The sequence below is a fragment of the Parambassis ranga genome, chromosome 9 (assembly GCF_900634625.1).
Source record: "Parambassis ranga chromosome 9, fParRan2.1, whole genome shotgun sequence".
In the NCBI taxonomy this organism is placed as follows: domain Eukaryota; kingdom Metazoa; phylum Chordata; class Actinopteri; family Ambassidae; genus Parambassis; species Parambassis ranga.
This window is the reverse complement of record NC_041030.1, coordinates 14,550,115-14,569,893: the sequence shown is the minus strand read 5'-3', so window position 1 is coordinate 14,569,893 and position 19,779 is coordinate 14,550,115. Positions and strand designations below refer to the sequence as shown.

General features: G+C 41.0%; 1 protein-coding gene across 1 annotated transcript in view; it reads left to right on the top strand.

Annotated features, from left to right (window-relative positions):
- pde4d (phosphodiesterase 4D, cAMP-specific) overlaps nucleotides 1-19,779 on the top strand; it is a 134,247-nt gene that overhangs the window by 25,350 nt on the left and 89,118 nt on the right. The gene's annotated exons all lie outside the window — the stretch shown is intronic.

Below are 19,779 nucleotides of genomic sequence, written 5' to 3'. Positions count from 1 at the left end.
AAAGTAGCTGCATGTCACAAGTTTAAAAAAATTGTAGCACTACCAGGATGGTGCGCTCTATGAAGACACTAAAGGGTGAACTGAAACATAAATGTAGGAATATTCATGTGTGGGGGTGTTTCACCTGCACCAAATCAACCTAGCGAGAGAAGCAGCCGCCTGCTCTTCAGACGTCTCATCCTGCAGCTGTATAATGAGCTGTAACACTCCTCATAACTTCGAATAACTAGACCAGAGAGTGCTGACTGACATGGACTTTCCACCACTGTCACTGACCTCAGCCAACCTCGCTGAATATTTATGACCGAGACCCAGAAAACCAAGGATTCCTGACATCACAAGAAGCTGTTTGCATCACTGTCAGGGCAGGCTGGAATAACATGCAGTGTTTCTACTACCATTATATTAGGGGTCGCAGCCCGCCTCCCCCAACAGCACCCTCGGATCCCATAAGAAGGTCAAGTCAATTTCATTTCATTTTATTTTCTATATAGCGCCAGATCATAACAGAAGTTATCTTAAATGACCAGAGCTGTAAACACTGGGGAAAACACTGACATGGGCTCACACACATGTGGGGTCCATACAGGCTGAGAGAAGTAGAAAATAGAGGCAAACAAATACTTAATGAAAATCGATGTATTCCTTAAATTATTCAGCTACTGTTGCTGAATAGAAATCCTTTTACTCAGAGTATCGGGTCCACATGTATGCGACTGACTTGTTTGCGCCATAGTTACAATCTGTCTTTGTGAAGCTGGACCCAGCTTATCAGTAATAAAATGAGCAATCGCTGTCACACAGCTGTCAGAGAGACACAATCATTGTGTAAGGATTTATTATGTTGTGTGTATAAGTTGTTAGGAACAAAGAAAAATTTGCCAAATAAATATAATATATGATGAAACGGTAGTTGATCAACAGTCAGCTCTCATGTTATGGGTGTCAGATCTTACTTAACATTAAGAAGCAGCTCTCTGCTGCCTCAACTTAACATGAAGAATGAACATATAAGTACAGAGAGAGTGACAGACTGTTCATTGTGATAGATTACCTGTTCACAACAAGGTGTACGTCTCTGCAACATGAGTTTCATACAGCTGGAGAAACCAGTGGTGGCCTAAACGGTTACAAAAAAAAATAAATTAAATACTGCACGATATGAAAATGGGCTGACAGTCATGCAAAGTATTCTTAGTGGACTAATAACATGCAGACCGCTGGTATTTAAATGATCCCCGTCTGGCTACACACTCTAGAGAGTGTGACTCATCAAATATCGAGGTCTAATAGGTTTCTGTTTGTCACCGCTGTCACTCACTAATCTTTAAACAGTGAATGTAAGTCACCATTTGAAATACGACAAACAAGCTCGCATTGAAAAGCTTTGCTGCAAAATATAGTTTGCCTTCACATTTTCTACGTGCTGTTTAATTATCTAGGGTTTGTGTGACATTGTGCAACCTGTAAAGTATCAGAGTATGAATAACAGCAGTTTCTTAATATTCTCTGTGTCTATAAGAGACTCATAATGTGTTCTCTGGCACTGTGCCGCTCAAGTCTCCCACTTGCTTGTATTGCAAACATTCCCATCAGAGTAAATGATGACTTTTAATATGAGCGCTGAGGATATTAAAGAACAAAAGATCTATTGGAGATGAGGTGCATTAGCCACAGTTCATACACCTTACAGCTGTGGTAAATTTGTATTAGACAATATCCAGCCAACTCTCATTAAAACAGCAGCCTCTTGACATGATGGTGCTGTCATCTTCAGCTTGCCAGCCGATCGTGGTCACTGCAAATGAGACCCAGGCAAAGCAAGTTTCATTTGAGGCTCTCCAAGTTATGTTATTGCTTCATCTAATAAGTGATCTGTTGAGTCCCATATTGAGTCAGAAAGAAATACTGCTGCAATTTCAAGCATTTCAGGCACTTCAACCGACATTCAAGAACCTTTTAAGCCTTAAAATACAACATTAAATTCTAAAAAAGATCATAAGTGATTTCAAGCACCTGTACAAACCCTTATTAGCCTTCAAGGTGACACAATGGGAATCAGCGAGCTGCAGAAAGGGCTCTTAGTGTACGCTAGTGACGATGCCCACTGCTTTTATCTGAACATTTTGGTAACTATTTAGGTTCATTTTGTACATAGAGCTGCCACCCTGGTACATGTAGGCCTTGTCTAAAAAAAAAAAAAGCTGCATGAGCAAAAACAACTCAACGACAACTGTTCTTTGTCAATTTACGGCTCCAATTGCCTATAATTACCATCAACACTGACTGGACTGCCACATAAAAAGCAGCAAGCTTTCTCTTTAAAGTCTCACTGTTGGAGGTTATGGCTGCTATTTAGTTTTCTCTGAGTGTAAAAACAAATGTATGACCAATAATACGGCACTTTCATTGTACACTCACAGCCTCTCCATGCTTGGAAAACATGAACACACACCACATCTGAGAAAAGAATCACACCCAGTATGCTGGGGCATGTATCAGAGTGCTTTTGATGAAATGAGGTTTTGGCAGCGACGGGCACCAAGTCTCCAACCAGCTTGTTTTTTCTGAGGCCAGACAGAAGTAAATACACCAAACAGCATTGTGTATCAGAGCTGTGGCTGCAGTCATAATTCATCTTGGTGAATGTAATACGGCCAGTGACGTTGAGGTTAGTGTATTCAGCGGTCAGACCTGCCTGCCAGAGGAAAATCCCCATTATCCTGGTACTGTGCATGGAAACATGACAGAATCCCCTAATCAACCCAGGAGACAATGGTGCTCCTATAGGACTTGTCTGATCACGATGGCATACTTCAAAAGGCTCGGGATCTCTGTCATATGCGTTAGGCTACCAGCATAACACCGTTCGATGGCTTATCGTGTGCCAAATGAGACGATGAAATGCAGCAGCTTTCTCCTTTCCCCCTGTCCTTCTCCTGTTTTGTCCTTCTCCCTCTGCTTTTTCTTTGCCAAGGCTGATGGAACCCGCAGTGTCTCACAAGGTGAATAAACATGGAGAGAAATGAGCAGTGAGGTACAGCGTGTTAATAGGTACTAAGCTGCTTAAAAGAGATTTATTTAGAGAATATGTATTGTGATGTTAGGAACACAGAAGAAGAAGAAGATGTTATTACTTCTTTGTTCTAAATTAAATTTTCAGGTTGGCAGGGCAAGTTTCACAACTCGGCTTTGAAATAAAAGTGCAAAAATAGTGTCTCTTTCAAAAAAAGGCTGCTTAAATCTCGAGACTGTTCTGAGAAATACACACTTATATTTTTCTATACATAAATGACACCCAGACATGTCTAGATTATAAACTGTGTCACCAAAATGGACCAATAATAAACATAGTCAATACTGAATAATGTATTATGTTGCTGTGATAATGTCAGAAAGTGTCAGACATTAGAAGCAGCACATCCTCACTGAATAATCTTCAGCAAACTTTTCATGTGAACTTTAGAAAAGGACAAACTATTCCCAAGTGTGTCACACCCACCGCTCCACTCTTTGAACATCAGGCCTCATTGACTAGATGAGAATTTGGCAATATGTAAGTTGGGCTGAGTGATTGTTTGCAGGAAGACAGAGGCAGGACCGGCCTGTCACAGTCTCCTCTACCTCAGACAGTTGTATTGATGCCATGGAGGTTTCTTGTCTTTTCCTTTTTTTGAAGAAGAAGCTGAAAAGCCGATGTGTTGTTTTTTTCCTGGTCATCCTATCTTCTTCTGTCACATATGACTGCTGCCTGCAGTACCAAAAAGAAAACAACCGGCTATGGGATCAAAGAGCTTTGTTGTGTAGTATACTAGCTGTTGGCTTTGTGTCTGTTTTAAATGTATAGTTACCAGAGATGGAGGAAGTTTTCACATACTGAAAAGTGTTTTGTAGGTGTCCAAATGGGAAAAGATGGGAAGGATGCTTAAAACATTCAGACAGGTGTACTTTAAAGATCAATATTTCACTTCAACTCCAAATGTTCTTAAGTATTTTTAAGTTTTTACCACTGATAATCACTCTGCCCTGTCTGCCTCCAGTAAAAACCTACCAATTAACACTCAATCCTGTCCCTAACGTCATGTTAAAAACTACTTAAAGCAGATTGGACTCTTTTCATAATAGAACATAGTATGATCAATTAAATAAATAAAACATGGGCTGTAGTGAAGGAAAATGTGCGATAGCAAGAGTTTCAACAAAGCCCATCCATCTTAACTTAGCTTCAAGCTTGATTCATCTATAATTCAGCAGCGAGGAAGAAATATACAGCTGTGAAGCATTCAGGATGGAAGATGTGTCACGTTAAAAGCCCCAACTGTAACTTTTGAGTGAATTTACCGGCATGAACTTTGTATGGTGCTAAATGAGAATACTGTCCACAGTGTTAATATACGGACCACAAAGTACTGCACTAAGTTTCCATTAATTGCCAAATCTAATATCGTTTCCATTAAACAGCACCATTAGTACACTCCTCAAAGACAAGCAAACAGCTAGTGTACATGACGGCTTTACAGACGATAGAGAGATTTACACAGATTGTGCATGCAGAAACAAGTCATAGAAGAGTCTGGTTTTCTGACACACATACTGTAGAAAACATTTTTTTTAATTTAATTTAATTTAATTTAATTTAATTTTAATTTTTACAGCACTAACTAATATTTACTTTATTGTCTACATCCAGTGGAAACCTAAGAAATAAGAAACAAAACTGCACCTCCTCAAACGGCCACTTGAGGCTGGTTTCAGAAGTAAGACAATCACGCACTGGTCTCCATGTTTTGGCCAAAGCTGATCATTAAAATTGTTCTTAATACAGATTTTTTCTGTGTTACATGAATGTGCAGGAATGTATTGATATCTATTTTTAATTTTAATACACGCGTGCACACACACACACACACACACACACATTTTATACAGATGCACAGATCCAGCCGTTCCTCCCCAGACACAAATTCAATCCTAGTGCTGTTTTCTTCTGTCTTAATTAAAAATCTGTGCAGCTCACTGTGAGGAACTGATTGGTTTCATTCTCCTATGTGTGTGAGAATGAGGCCACGAGTAAAAACCTCTAGACAAAAAAATAATGTTAAGGCTTAGAATAATTGTAATTATAATCTGGATGATACACAAAAGTGTGTGTGACCTAGAAAGTACTTAATTTGAGCCAGTCAAGTGTGACTGATAAGCTGCTTTGTGCAAAAATAAAAACAGCATTGCAACAATTGGCAGGGGGGTCGCTAATTATTGACTGCACTATACTTATCTTAGTGACTTTACCACTATCACAAAACAGACTTATTAAAGTGAGTAAAGAAACATGGGACAAAGCCCTGAAAACTAAGAGCACAGAATGTTTTCTTAACACTCACTGAAGGCATTTTATGGCTTCTACCACTCATGTTATATGGACTTCTGACAGATTGACATGTCGACAGATGCTTGATGTTTTCAGGATTTATGATGAGCACACGTGCAGGGTGTGCTAATATAAAACAGTGCCAGTGACTACCAGTGTCTTCTTGTGACCTTGTTTAGGAACAACGCAACAGAAATGAAATGAAATGAATGTGCAGTGTTGTTGTTATCAGTGAATCCCGGCAGGGTCTGCAGTTAACTTGGCTGGATATACATACGTGGACCAAATGCAAAGTCCACACATGTTGTGTGCATGCATGCCGTGCATCATGTGCTCCCACTGGTTTTGCTCCGTGTGCTGTCCTGCCACCGTTACCTTCACCTGGCACTTCTGTTTTCAGCCACTGTGTTTCTGAGAAGATTACATTTCTGCTGTTGAAGCAGGAGAGATTACATTCCCCACACTGTTAGCTGCCAGAGTAATGGGCCTGAGCCGCAGAGGAAGTGCACGGAGAGCAGGGGAAGAAAGCAGTCTTCACTGATAGTTCCCCCATTTTTTTTCTTGAAAATGATGACAAACAGAGCAGAGGAGAGATTTAACAAGGTGGCTGGATGTGTTTGCAGTCCTCTGTACCACACACACACACCCTGGTTTAATTGATTAGAGTGATGGTGAGCCTTAGTGTGTTACAAATAAGTCTCTAATTTGGTAAATTCTATCTAGTGTATGTCCACTTGTATACAGCAGAATGAAAGTTACTTTTGCAATAACCCTAAATCTCATTTGGACTATTGGGCCATAAAGCGCCTCAGTGTTATTATATGATTTGTCCACCTGGCTCTCTGCCTGCTCAGCTTCTGATTCTCACTCATGAAGCATTTCAGGGGAGGTGCTCTGGGTGGGTCCCTCATGTTTAATGTATTATCCTGGTCCCTATATCCCGTCGCCGCTTGTTCCTGCAGGGGACATGAGAAAGGAAAGAACACGTCAGGCTGATTTTACGCTTTGTGTGCCTCAACTTTAACGGGAGCTGGCGGGGTTTACAGAAGTTTGCATATCGTGGAGAGACCACCCGCTCGTTTGGACCGTCCTGTCCAGAACACTTAGCGCTGCCGCAGCAATACAGGCACCTTGCAAGAAATGGGCGTGTACCGAGAAAGCGGGGAGACTTGGATACCAGGCTGAACTGACAGTCCCTCCTGGCTGCCCGCAGGACGTTTGCCCCTGTCCAACTGGAACTGCCTCGTGATGCGTGAATGGATTCATTTTTGGCTCTGTCCAATGTGTGTGTGTGTGTTTGGTTCTGGCGACAAAGTTGATGGAGTTAAACTCATTACGTGAGCCACAAATAACAAAGTGGACGTGAAGCACTCAAAGTTCTCTTACTTCTACTGTTTATTTTTTTTCCTAAAAAACACAAACTGGTAGTTTTATGAACACTCCCACAATCCTCCTCGGGGCATCATTTAATTGTAAATATTTATTTTTAAATATATTTTAATACCAACGTGGAAAGGAGGATGGACCCTGCCTGCGGGAAAGTGGGGACGACGTCTTTGGTCGCCGGCGGCGGAACCGGCGTGAGTGCAAAGGCGCCCAAACATCTGTGGAGGCAGCAGAACCAGGCAACGCTCTCTCCGCTCCACCACGCGCTGGTAGTGCGTAAGAACGAGCGAGTGAGACAAAGAGGCTTTTCGGACACCGAGAGATACCTCAACCCGAGGAACATGGACCGGACGTACGCAGTGGACACGGGGCACCGACCCGGGCTGAAGAAATCCAGGATGTCGTGGCCGTCGTCCTTTCAAGGTCTTCGACGGTAAGGACAAAAGAGGGAAACTGCTTTCCCCTCCGCTTGTTTCTTTTTTTTTAATTCCCTTCGATGGAGATGGGCGTTGGGTCGCTGACTGACGCGCGGGAGCGGAGAAGTCTTTTGGCTCGTATTGTGTCCTAACTTTGAGAAGGTTATAGAGATTTTTTTGGCTCACTGTATGTTCAGTCTTTGTTTGATCACTTTTAGTTTTGTCCATATCACTGTGCTGTAATGGAAAAGAAAGGATAAAGTACAGGCTGCATGCAGTGGGAAAATAGAAGTATTCAATGCGCACAGTATACGCATCCTGCAACATCATTTTTATTGCTATTTCTTTAACGACGGAGCTTTAAAAAGCGCACAATTGAGGTGTTTAATGAGGTCAGAAAGATGTGTCAGTCTGCAAAGCAGGGGTTAATTTCTCATTAACAAGGCAAAGTGAAAAGGAGTGTGCTATATATGGAGTTATCACTGCCATTAGTCAGGATGTTTTTGGCACAAGCAGGTATGAATTTTATGTAAAATGATAAAAGGACTTAAAGGCAGGTTTGACTAAAGGAAGGTCACAGGAAATATTCATAATGAGTGCCCTGAACACATCAGATAGAGGCAGCCTGGAGGATGGTGTTCAGTGATCCTGAGGGGTTAATCCCACTGTCTCTGCAAAGCCAAGTAATTGTAACTAACATGCTATTTGTGAAATGAGGGTTGGCTTCACTAATGCATGGTGACCGCGTTCTCTGAAGTGACAGAAATCTGACTCATTACAGATGACAGTATGGATAATCACAGTGCACTCGCTGTTCAACCAAAGCAGCTACTGTAAAAAATGACGCCAGCAGTGTTTGCTATAACAACAGTTTGAGTGAAGGCTGCCTGCATACAGACACAAAAGCAGCTTGGCACTCAGACAGCCCGGGTGTGTGGGGAAATGTTTCTGCTCTAATTACTCACTTGTTCTGGGAAAAAGGGAGAAAAAAAAACAACTGAAATGAAATTTGAGAAGGTCACCTCAGCTCTCTCTGGCTCTAAGTGACTGTTGCGGATGCAAGTTTCTGTCAAATGACTTGCCGTTTCCTTTCTTCTTCCTTTTCTAAATGTTGGATCAGATATGAGTGATACCCGCCTGCAGCTCCAGTCACCAGTCAGCTACAGAAAGTGTGCTGGCTTGTCTGTTCGACAGTCAGAATGTGAGCGAGAGAGAGAGAGAGAGAGATGGGGAGGAAGGAGGGAGTGGTGAGAGCACAAAGTGTTGGACGAAAACACCAATGCAATGTTAACATTTCCCATGGCATTGATTTTAGAATGTAAAAGGAGATAGCCAGTGCAGCTGAGATCATTCGGGCACTTTTCACATTTGCATCAGGGGGGAAATTACAATTAGATTAACCCAAACAAATCAAATTTCACACAGGAGGCTAATTACGCAAGAGGCACACAAGCACATATACAGGAAGACCAGGCTAAGTCAATGATGGCTTCTTGTACACTACATCCCTGCACGGTTTTATTTGCAGCTTGTCTTTTGATTGGTGGTTACATTATTTTTATTCATATTTTATTTGGCGTGGACGTCATTAGATAAACAACTCGGATTCAGGGTGGGAACAGGAATAACACTGATGCACAACATTTTGCAAGATGAGACAAGGAGCTATCGTGTTAATAGAGAGCAGCTGCAATTAAAATGTGTGTAGTAAAGGGATGCACATCTGCCTAAGAGTGACTCCCTTTCCTTCAATCTGTGTAAATTAACTTGAACTCAAACCTAACACGAACACACAAAAGATACTCTTTTGTAAAAACAACATCACTCAGCACTTTAACAGTATCTTCCAAACACCAGTGAGGTTGCCCTCTTGGCATTTACCCTGTGTTTTTGTTGTATTTAAGAGCTTTCTCCACCAAACTCCTTGATGAGAAAGACTGCCCGCATCTCCTCTATAGGCTTGCAAGGCTTTTTAGCTCTCACATGTTCGTTAGCTCCACAGTGTTGGTGTATGATGCATTTAAGACATGCATTTGATTGACTGTAGCAATTACCAAGGCGGCAGAAGGGCACATATCTTCACATGAAAAACTCAGCAATTAAGTTGTTGCTGCAAGTCAGGTAAACAAAACATATTTCCCGATAATAAGAAGTGCCAGATACGTGCTCTACACATGCAGTTGATATCAATCCTGCGTATAGAGAGTGACAGCAAATCTTTTCCCAGAGAGGACTGTTGATGTTGCTGTGTGTGTGCCCGAGTGGCTGGTTTAGTGTAAGGTCCAGCAGCCCCAGGATAAAACACATCACCCAAATGTGTCACAAACTAGACTGGGCCTGGATGCTGCTCAAGGCTTCTGTGAGACCTCAGCAAAAATCTGGAGCATCCTTTTTGATGGGGAGATGGCATTTCTCCCATTTCTCTCCAGCTGCTTTCCTATCCCCGACATGGGGACGCTGCAGGGTGGGAGGGTTGGGTTGTGTGGGGGGGGGGGGGGTCTTTATCTGTGGAGATGTCAGTGAAGAGGAGGATCATGATTTCTTTTCTCTCTGTCCAATCACAATCAAGATTTGGCAGTTCAGTGGGTGGAAAAGGAAATGTCAAAACAAAAAAAAGAAAAAAAAACTCTGAAGCATCTAAAGAGGAGAGAGAGAGAGAGAGAGAGAGAGAGAGAGAGACAGGATGGAATGGAAAGTCCTCCATCTGGTTATTTTGTCCCCTTAGTGGCAGATTGGAAACCGTACCCCTGCCCTCTTGCTGTGCATTGTATTTAATGGCTGTTGATTTTTCTCCAGCCAGTCCTCCTACTGTGAACACCATTGCCAGAGTGAGGTTTTTAGCCAGTATGAAGCGTAACCCCCTGGCTGTATCATTAGATCCCAAGGGTGTAAGTGAGTGAGGCAGAGACTGCTATTGGGCATGTGGCTATATATAACCTCCTGTATAATCACAGCCATAGTGCATACACAGTGCTGGTGTAGCACTGTGACAGTACACATGATGTATGGCCGTACTCACAGGAATGTGAAAGACGTCAAAAGCTGCTAATGAACACACTGTGGACAAGAAACTTTCTATTAATGTAGATCGGCCTCAGACGGCACGTAGCTTAGGTAATGGAGTGGGACCTGAGTGATATTTTCAGGCCGTGATTTTTTTCTGCTGTGTTTAGTTTGACAGAATGAAAGGTGGGCAGAGATGATAATTACGTGAATGCCAACCGTGTTTCTGGGTCTTATTGACCTGCTCACTCAGACAGAAACAGAAGGTGTGTTCCTCGGATGAGCTCAGGCTTTGAAAGCTGACCGTGTGCATTAGGAAGTTACCAAAGGTTGCTGTGAGAAGTCAATTTAAGTCTGTCGGACCTAAAGAGAAGCACCAGCTGGTCGGCAATTTATTATAAGGGATGTGACAGATCCTCAAAACGATCAGTACAGAGGGAATCATTTGTCTGTCACTGAATCCAGATATCTTATATAATGCTGTAGGTAATGAATGCATACACATCAGACAGGTTTCCTAGCATATATATATAAATATGTAGTGTGAGACTTGTCATACTACACTGTTTAGAAGTGGATTCGATGTTTGATATTCTTTACGCTAAGTGGCTGCACTATAACTGAAATACTCATGGGAAACCATAAAAGTCTGTGCCACTTGACTGCTGCTCTGATTCTGAGCAGCAGTCTTTGCAGGCAGTTTTAGTCAGTCTGCTATGTAATACAGTTATAGACTGTAACCCAGTTCAAACGTACTGACCTCAACACGTCTGTTGTTCCTGAGACGTCTGTGACTGCTGTGTTTGATCTCCAGGAGCTGTTCTGGATAACAAGGTTTTCTGGAAAACAGTTTGCCAGTAATCCTGTGTTTGAGGGACATGTTGCAGAACTGTGAAGGACAATACAGACTGTGGGGGTCCTTACTTCACTTTAAATTCTACTGTTCCTAGCATTCAGTGTGAAAGGTACAGAGACAAAATTAGGGGCATTAAAAGTAGAAATTGACACAACACTGGTCCCTAAAAAGTAGTAGAAGGGTCTTCTTAGCTGCTCCCATCACAAGGAGCTACACATCACAGTAAATGCTGTGGTAATGCAAGCACATTGTATGCTGATGGTGTACTGTATGATAAGCTGTAAGTCTGACGCAAATATAAATATAAATAGCTGCCTCTGATGCTCTTCTGTAAAGTGATAACATAAATCTGTTTTAGTAAATGCCAGTGATTTAAGTGTCAGGATAAAGAATGTGGTAGCAGCAACTCTTCTCAGCAACAATTTGGGTGAATATTGCATAATTCATATCCTTTTAAACTACTAAAAGGACAAAAAGCCACTGTTGTGATGAAGACAGCGAACAATATTTAAAAATAAGAATATTTAATGAACACATCTATAACCGTATAGCACTGTTGATAGACAGGTCCACCGGGCTCCTGCTGTGACAATATATTTGTCCAATGTCAAAATCAGACAATGTCCTGCACAAACCCACACAGTCTAGAAAAACATTATTGCTTCATAAAAGAGAGGAGCTGTGCTCAAATGGTGAAACCTCAAATAGAAACAGAGCTCCGACACAGTGCATGTGGTGCCGAGATGACTGGTCGTGTAATTTTTACCAGCAGGAACAGGCATTTGTTTTTCATAGCTTTTTTTCCCTGGCTCTCTTCTCCTCACTGGTCATCTGCTAGGCTAATAAAATGCATGAAACCCATTTCTGAAGGACAGCCTTGTGAGGGGCTTCAAGCCAAAAGCCTCCCCAGACCGCCTGCATGCTCCTGGGTGATTCCCTGAGCTCTTGGCTGGCAGTGCTGCACTGATCATATTACACTCAACAGGGTGATAAAGACACTAGCTGTGCAAGCAAGTGGTCCAGTGTCTGCTGATTTCTTTCAGACAGACCATACAGTCCTTTTCAGTTATTGATTATTTCTGTCAGAAATCTGTATCGAAGCTGTCGAGGGGAGTTTTGAATACGGAACAGATTTGTTTTTAGTTTTTATGATACAGTTTATTCTGGGATGTGAGAGGCAGTGGCTTGCTTATTAGTGGGAGTGGACTAGGGTGAGATAGAAATCTTGTGCACCTAATGTACGTACACTATGTTCCCTTTGTAGCATGCTGATTAAGTGGACAGCATGGAGAGCAATATATTCCCTCACATCCTTTGAAAGCATGTTATCTTGTGCAGTCGCTGTAATAAAGCAGTTGACGGTCGGATCTTTTCTTTTCTTTTTTTTTTTTTTTAAAAAAAGAAGATAAATAACCTGACTGCACATTTCACAATCAGGGTTTCATTTACTGCACTGTAATGAAGGTAGTAGTTATGGTAACTGTCAGTCATGCTAGAATTCCATTACTGCTGCTTATTGTCACAAATTATTTCCCTTTACAAATTTGTTGGCTTTCCCTATTCAATCAGATGACTCTCTGGAGATGTTTATTTGTCCGTCTGCACCATGGAATCAAAAGACAATTGCACCAATAACATTGGTTTGTGCACACGTGCCGTCTATCTATCTATTGATTCCCTTTCCTCTTTCACCGTCTTGGCCCTGAATGATGGGCCTCTTAGGTCCACATGTCTCCTGTCTCATCTGTCAACTCTCATCTGAAGGCCTGCCACGCACACACCCACACACACAACAAGTACAACTTGCATGAAAGAAACCCTCCATTGGACCATCACCACCTGAACCACTCTCAGGCTAAAGCTCAATAAATTACCCACATTTTCTAAATAGTTTGGTTAATTCATCAAATTAAAACCTTTCTTCTTTTGAACCAAATCAATTTTATCATCAAAAAGTAATTTTGAGGGATTTTATTAGAGATATTTGAATGAGTGAAGGCAGGAAATGAGGGACTGGAGAGAGAGAGATGACATGCAACAGAAGTCCCGGCTGGACTCAAACTATAGTGGATGATTTTGTAAGATTTAGGGTGATATATGAGCAAAAATGTGATATTCATAACACTGTAATTGTTTTTAGTAGCCGAACCACAAGGTCACTCTGATGTTCAACTTATTTAATAACACTTAAAGGGACACCCACTTGTTTGTATCAGCTGCTCTTTACCATCAAACATCTGGGATGTTATCCTTGGATCACCATTATGGGCTTTTTACTGTTCTTTAGGGGATGTTGAGGTTTAAAATAAAACACCACACAAGTTAACGTGATTATATTGACAGAGCATTAACTAATAGCTAAGCCTTGGCATGTTTGCCTGCAGTTATCTCCCAGCTTCTGTGGTGTACAGTATAACATCCCTTAAGAGACACAAGGTCATCTATAATTTGCATTTTTGTTTCCCTGAGATAAAAAAGAAGCACATCAGACATGGCATGCATAATTCATCAGTAATGTAGAGGTAGTGTGCCGGGAAGGAACTGTAACATAATTATACAATTAAAATTAAAATACCCCTCTTCAGGTTTATGAATGTATCAGTCGGAAATAGGAAGGGTAATATTTTTTCATTGCAAAGTTTCTGTGGTTACCATGTGACAAGGTTAGGTTGGAAATGGCTTTTCCATCCAACTTTTAAGCCCATGGAGTGCATGCATTTAATATTAAAAAAGACTTTCGGTGGAGTAGCTGTTTAAAACTGTGACTCATACGCTGAATATATGTCATTATGGGGACCTGACAGGCTAATAAATCAGCCACGGACCATATCCGTATTAACAGGAGATGGACTTCATAAAGGCCCCCCTGGAAGGGTGAGGAGGCAGGACTTGATGGCTCGCATTACAGAGCCTTTAGGAGACCTCTTCACATGGTGTGTATATTATCATCAGAGGCATTTAGATTCAGCGTAACCCACTTGGATTGTCAAGGTCCTCTTGGCATATCATTTTTAAAGTGATGGCTAGCTACCTGAAATTACAATTTCCATGTGTCTTGTCTTGACATTTTTTTCACTACATCAAAACTTCTGAAAGTATTAATTTGTCTGACATGCAGGCCTATCATCTGTCCTGGCCAGGGCTTGACGTGTGACCTCAGTAACATTAAATCTATGATTTTTGATCTTGCTCTCAAGACAGATATTTTGCTTCAAAAACCCAAAAATGTCAATATCACTTCCATAGAGAGAGGCTGAAAACCACAAAGTTGGGACTGTTGCTTTTACAGACACTGACACTTTCCAGCATGCCATCAACAGCTATTCAGAAACACTAGTCTCTATCTGTCAATCTTGCAAAATGGGAATAATGTGCATGCTGAAAGTCTGTACAAACTGTGCAGCCTGTGGACCTTCATTACACAAAATATTTGCAATGGCTCCCCTTCCGTGCCTTGACTCATTCTGTTAATGTATACTGCACACCTTGAAGGCCAATTGTACAGTAGATTAGATTTAGTTGTAGAAGTATGAAATCGGTCTGTCCTGTTTGAGGTGAATAATCTGTTTGTATTTTCCCAGAATGCATTCTCAGAAGGTCACCTTGCTCATTTGGGAAATAGTCGCCATGGCTACATTAGTTAGAGGGGTGCACTGATTTCATTAGTGATGAGATTTCATGAGGATGCTTTGAGTACGGTGAGCAGGGTGCAGGAATGGAAAGGAGAATGATAAAATTATTGAATAGAGAATCGAAGACGGTGAGGAACGTTTCTGTCTCGAGCAGTTTTCATCTCTCGGGTGCTCAAACTACTTTTTTAAACTTAAAACCTCGTCAAGGACAGTAGTTGCTGTAAAAGGATAGGAAAGGAAAGGAAATTGCTCATTTGTGAGTAGCTATAATGTTTTGTTGTGTTGCAGAGATAGCTACTGAAGTTAGCACACTGAGGTTGCATAGCTTGTATAATAATGAACGCTGTAACTTAAAACTGGTTGGAACTAACATCTATCATTAGGATCAGGGTCATTTGAATCCAATCAACTTGGTTAGCCCTCAGCGTGACATTTTGACTCATGTGATAGTATTAGGAAAATGCCTGGAAGCAGGAAGGAGTCACAGAAGCAGTGTGTGACTATAAGAGGCATGTAGGCCCTGCTTTTAGCCATATACAGCAGATATTTCGATGTGTACGGACACAGTAAGGCAGCGCTGTGATGTGGTCAGTGAGAATTGATTGATTTTTTTTCTAGTTGCAGCAGCAATAACAGTGTTGTGATGTGTCTGCAAGGCGTCTAGGAGCGCTGGGTGACAGTGCCCTACTTTTGTCCCTTCCCCCTGGAATGCCCTATCTGCCTGGGTGCATCTGCATCATTTAGCACAAGCTGACTCAAGGCTCACATATCAGATATTTGTGTTTAGGGGCTGAAGGTTTTTAGAAATGTTAGAAAAACAAATGCTACCTTGACTGATTCAGACCTGGCTGAATCCAGCCGCTGCTAAAGAAGAATAGGATTTTTTAGTCTTGTCCTCAGTGTTGACTACACTTGAAACCACACTCACTCCCAGCAGTGGGGGCTCCTTAACACACTGAAATCTCACTGGCATCTTACACGATTTATCTTCTCTTATATTACTCCATTTATCATATGTGCACTAGATGCAAATGGGAGAAGCACTACACAGAAGAACTCTTATCTCCTCTCTATTGTTAAAATCCAGTACTTTTACCAGACTATATTGCAGAATTTGAATGCACAAAAAAGCAACTTTATTTCTTTCCTTTAATATTTAATATTGTGAATGTGCTACTATATCTGCTTTAATTCTGCACATTCCCTCTGTGCACTGCACTGTGGCTTTAAAGTGAGCCATCATAGTTTTCAAACATTGTAGAATGTTTGGGTTATAACAAGTGAGGTGTATCCTCTAGCATATTTCCCCAGAGTCAGTATTTAATCAGGCTGCCGGTCTGTCCATCATATTGTTTTATTATTTGTCTTCGAATAATAAGAATTCCATCTCTCATTATGAGAGATGGAATTCACTGACTCTGAATTCTCTCATAGCCACCCTCTACTTAAAAAAAACTACTGAGGAACCAGCCTGTGTCAACCACTGGTGTCACTACTGTTAGCTTAGCTTAGCATAGCCAATAGAAGTCAGTCTATCCAACTTGCATGTCGTGAGCAAAAGTGAGCAGCTGGGCTCCCACCTAACATAATGTGGGCTAAGATCAGGGTAAGACTTAAGACCTACTTTTTCTGCCAAGCTGGTGCACTTTACACTAGAGGGTTGAAACACTTGCAAACCTTTTGAGTAAAGTGCAACATAAATGAGGTTTATTTCATCAAGAAAATTCATTATCAGCATCATTTCATAGCATAGCATGTTTCAGCAGTCATTGGCATGCAAAAAAATTCCAGTTGTAAGAAATGTAGGAAAAGATTACATGAAAAAACACACACATGCTCATGCTCTATAGTGTCCAGTGGCAGCACTAGCCACTGTTTTAACCTTCCGGTGTGGATATCCAGAAAACTGACAGTAGATATGTGTGTCAGGTCATTGCTTATAGTCCCATGAGCAACATGGTATCTGGGAATGGAGACGGCACACAACCAGACTGTGTACACTCAGTTAACAGTTTAAAGGTGCTGCTGTGGCAGAGTTTAGGGTACATGTTTCAGCATGCAAAAGGGATATTCTCCTTCTTTAGCTCTTCACATAGACTGCTTACCTGCATTGAACTGCAGGATGCTCTGACATAACTGGTCAAACTCATGCATAACAAAGGCAACAAGAATCCTCTGGCATCAAAACCTCGACCCATAGATCCATATTTACATTTATACATTTACAATATGTTTTAAAGGCCACTGAAGCAGAGCTTATAAGCACATAAGACTTTTTGAAAGCCTGAAGTCTCTCTCTCATATTCATATACATATAAATCAACATTCAAACACAAACTTTTCATCACCTTTGCTGGGATGAGTGAGTGTAGTCATGACAAGAGCCCCTCTTATCTACTGCCATGAAATATCGATGATATTTCTGAAGTGTAGGCTGTTCATTGAAATATGAAGCTAGATTTATTTTCTTATAAAGGACATAATCCTCTATATTGTGTGGAGATCAGGTCTTTTTTCACAGAATTGTTGAATTGCTGTGGAGTCTGAAGTCTGATTTATTTGTGTGATGATAGAAATGAATGTATTTATGGTTCATTGCTACAGTAGATATAAAGCTGATTGTGAAACAGCTTCAGAGGACTCAGGACTTGAATCGGGAGTTCTGTGCCTTTTGAGATTTAATCCTCACTTTTTAAAGGATTAATATGCACATATCTACATTTGTAATTGTCTCTGATGATTCAGATGGTGATGAAGCTCTTTTTTTATGGTCACCAGTTGCACACCACCAAATGCAAGCAAACCTTTCTCTTTCTCATCATGAACTTTGAGTGGTTATCTGTCTTGACTCCTTAATCCTGCTCTTGCTTTCTCTTGGGGCTGGGCGATAAATCGATTTTATGGATTAATTCGAATTTGCTCTTTAGGAGAATTTGTTTTTAAAGAAAATCAATTTTAACTTCCACCACCAACACACCCCGCTGTGGTCAGATAGTTCAAAGAGGGCTCAGCCCTCCCCCACCTGTGTCAGACAGAGACACACTTAACCAACATGGCAGCCAGCAGAGAAGACCTCGTCCTCTAAAAAAAGGCCTTTTGGAAGTGGTTCGGTGTCAGACCCAGAAGAAAAATGTTTCTATCATCTATCCTCACAGTGCTCTAAAGTTCTTTTATAACACAGATGTCCCACTCTCTCCTAATCGCCCACGTCACTGCGTGTTGGTGTGTGTATGTAGTAGCGTTGATAATCAAAGGAGTGAGAGCTCCTACCGTTAATACAAGATCTTTAAACAAGACGAGATTTTGGGCCATGTCAACCCAAAACCAGCCTCCATTGGGAGAATCATTTTCAAAATGTGTTGTTTTTAGGAAAGTAGGAACAAAAACAGATTAAAATTGGAAATCGTAAAACGTCAAAGAGATTTTATTTTTAGTCCACATCGCCCAGCCCTACTTTCTTTCTCCTTCTCTGCTGTCTGTTCTCCTTGCTCTCTGAGTGCCCTCCCCAGAGAGTTTTATATGTATATATAACTTCTCCCCAATATATTTGCCCCTATGCTCCTTTGTGACTCTCTTTGTATTCTCTGGTGATGAACTGAGCTCCACAGAGAAGTCAGGATTTTAACCGAAACAAATACAGAGCGTCTATAAACCCTATGTCCCTCTATGCTGCCACATAAACAAGATGTATGTAAACTGATTTGAAGCTTAGGAATGTGTCACCTGCTGCAGTCAGGAAGAGCGTGGTAATTGTTGTTTTTTTTGTGTTTCGGTGGGTGTAATGGAGTGGCACAGTGGAGCCGTGGAGGTTGTGTTCATGCTTATTAGTTGGTGGATTGTGCAGCGTTTTTGTTTACAGCATCTTCTGACAGCTTTATGTTTTGATAACCATGAAACAAACAAACACAAAATAAACTGTCACACATCTGTGTTATCAAAAAATATTTAGTGCAGTGAAGAAGATTATAATGTCAAACACTCAGAGCATCAGAGCATCACAGAGCATCTCAACTGTTTGCTTGTGAAAGTGTTGTCACAATTGAATTATTTTGAGCTTGTGTTGCTCGACATTCTAAACAATCAATTTGATTGGATGATTTTTTTTAGTGTTTTCATTTTATTAGAATATATACACCAAACATTTCATCAACTAAGAATTTTTGTCAAACTATTAAAATACGTCCTAAGTAAGATTGTAATATTGTCATTAATTCAAGTATTAGGCAGACTGGATTGAGCCTTTTGGCTGGAGTGGATGAACAACAATGAACAAGAAATTTCATGTTTCATGTCAAGATTTTTCACTTAACACCTTCTGCCAAGTTTGACCCTTGTGGTGGTGCTAGAGGAGAAAATAAACAGATGATAAAATTAATTAGAATTTACCCTGCTGGGACCCTTCCACAGAATAAGCTTGTATCTTTCATTACGCATATGGCTCAGTAGCATATTTTATATAGGATGTATCCCCTGAGCAGCTTAAATGTGGTCCAAATGTTTTTGTTATCCATGTAATAATGTTTTTTGAGATATTTTTGTCTAGACCAAATGGTGGATCGACCAACTGGCAGGCTGACGTTGCCATATGCTTCTGCTGTGGCTAAGAACAGGCAGCAATAAAAAAATGTAAAGGTATTTAGGTCATTATTTTAAAGGTAAACAGAAACATATTATTTCCTGCCAGCTTCATAGACATGAACTATTGGTTGGATGTCAAAGATGACACCAGTAAATGTGTTGTCTTGTGCTGGCAAGTGAAGGTGCCACTAGAGGGGTTCAGTGAAAGTTGCTCTTCCTGATGACTATCTGGCGTCTATATTTGGAAACTGTCTTGTCAGTGGTGTTGCTCCACAGAGGGGTGTAGACCTGTAAAGGATGACTGTGCTGCTGTGGGTACACCTTTATTTTTTGTGCACAAAACACAAGTTTGTATTTCATGCTTGATGTGTCACTTGGTTACTCACACATGTGTTTTTGTGATAAGAAGAAAACAAGTGTTTCTTCTTACGAGGTATATGCCCATTACAGGCTGTAAAAGTTAATCTGAACTGAAGGATCGGTGTCTTTTTGTATGAGTCAGTGTTTTGGTGGATGCACACATTCTCTTTTTCTTGCTCC